The following is a 1,825-nucleotide window of genomic DNA, read 5'->3' on the forward strand; positions in this document are numbered from 1 at the left end:
AAGTTTGGGTACCAAATATCCTTGGCTGACTGCAAATATATCTTGATCCACTGTGAAATCAGTGTTGCTATTAACTGTTTACCTTAAATGTGTGTGTGAGAGTGTGTATGTGTGCTTGCGTGTGTGTGTGTGTGTGTGTGCCTGGAATAGGCATTTGAGACTGTACAAGGGAATTGAGGCTCCTAATGACCTCAGAAACTAATGTGGGGAAGATGGAGAGAGAGGAAGGAGTAAACACAGAAACAAGCCACTATTTAACATTAAATATTTAAGCACATGCTACTCAGCAGGCAGGGCCGAGCTTCACAGAGAGGGTGGCAGGGGACTCAACCTCTCTGGGGTCCTGTGCCCCATTCCTTCACCTCTTCAGAGAACAATAATAATAATAATGTTGGTATTTGTTAAGCGCTTACTATGTGCAGAGCACTGTTCTAAGCGCTGGGGGAGATACAAGGTAATCAGGTTGTCCCACGTGAGGCTCACAGTTAATCCCCATTTTACAGATGAGGTAACTGAGGCACAGAGAAGTTAAGTGACTTGCCCACAGTCACACAGCTGACAAGTGGCAGAGCCAGGAGTCGAACCCATGACCTCTGACTCCGAAGCCCAGGCTCTTTCCACTGAGCCACTCTGCTTCCGATTAGATGACCAAAGGGTGATTTTGACTTTCCCAGTGCTCTCCACTGCCCTGGTGGAGAGGCTTAATGGCAGTGAAACAGCCAAGGTCATACAGAAAGAGCAAAGCTGACCAAGGATCTGCTTATCCAACAATAAGAAAAACAAGAACACCAATAATCATAATAATTTTTGTTAAGCGCTTATTATGTACCAAACCCTGTACTAACATGAGGTAGAAACATGTAAAGATATTGGACACAGTCTGTCTCACAGGGGGCTCATAGTCATCCTTGAAATCGAGTTTTCTATGAAATTTTCAACCAGCAGTATTAATTGAGCACCTACTATGTGCAGAGAACTGTAATAGGTATTCGAGAGAATTGAGTCTAATTAGTAGGCATGATTCCTGTCCTCAAGGAGATTACAATCTTGAAGGGAAGATGGACACTAAAGTACATTATAAATAGGAAAAAGTATCAGATTATCCCTTCTCAGGGTCACACCTGGAGAGTTTCCAGTACTCTACCAGTCTCAACTCTGGGAAGGAGTCAAGCAGAGGCCTACCCATTCCATTCCTAGCTTGACCAGTGGCTAGCGAGTGGAAGGCAATCTGCTACAAGTCAAAACCCACCTGTGCTGAGCAGCAGCAGCATGGGAGAGAGTCAAGGGTGGATACTCAAGTTTACTTCATGGAAGGAGGCGATGGTAAACCACTTCCATTTCTTTACCAAGGAAACTCTATGGATATACTACTAGAACGATTGTAAATGGAGGTGGGCCATTCTGGGAGAGATGTGGCCATGGCGTTGCTATGGGTCGAAGACAACTTGACAGCATAAGACAAGACAAGTCTTAGAGTATACGGTTACAGTGTTCTCCATACAGTAAGCCCTCCCTAACTGCCCCAATGTGGGAGCTGGAGAGAATAGGATGGGGAGATTAGAATTTAATCGGGGAAGACTTCCTGTGAACAGTTCATTCAAACATTTTGAAAAACCAAGAGCAGTGGTTTATCCTGCAATCGAGTTTGATTAATAATGCAGGAAGAATAGATTGAGCAAATGTTCCTTGTGCATCTCAGGGTTTCACCTTTAAAATGTGTCTCCTTTTTAAACAACAGTGCTACTTTAATGTTGCCCTGTAAAGACTGAGTTGAGGAAGAGATGCATTTTGAAGAACTTGGCTAGTTCTTCAAAACATCTTTTGC

At 43.7% G+C, this 1,825-nt stretch overlaps 1 non-coding gene across 1 annotated transcript; it reads left to right on the plus strand.

Annotated features, from left to right (window-relative positions):
* The first annotated feature begins 1,103 nt into the window (after nucleotides 1–1,103).
* Nucleotides 1,104–1,239, plus strand: LOC114812439. Its single transcript, XR_003760091.1, has one exon. It is a non-coding gene; the product is annotated as a small nucleolar RNA SNORA7 (small nucleolar RNA).
* Nucleotides 1,240–1,825: the final 586 nt, after the last annotated feature.

This window comes from Ornithorhynchus anatinus, chromosome 5 (assembly GCF_004115215.2).
Source record: "Ornithorhynchus anatinus isolate Pmale09 chromosome 5, mOrnAna1.pri.v4, whole genome shotgun sequence".
Taxonomy (NCBI): Eukaryota; Metazoa; Chordata; class Mammalia; order Monotremata; family Ornithorhynchidae; genus Ornithorhynchus; species Ornithorhynchus anatinus.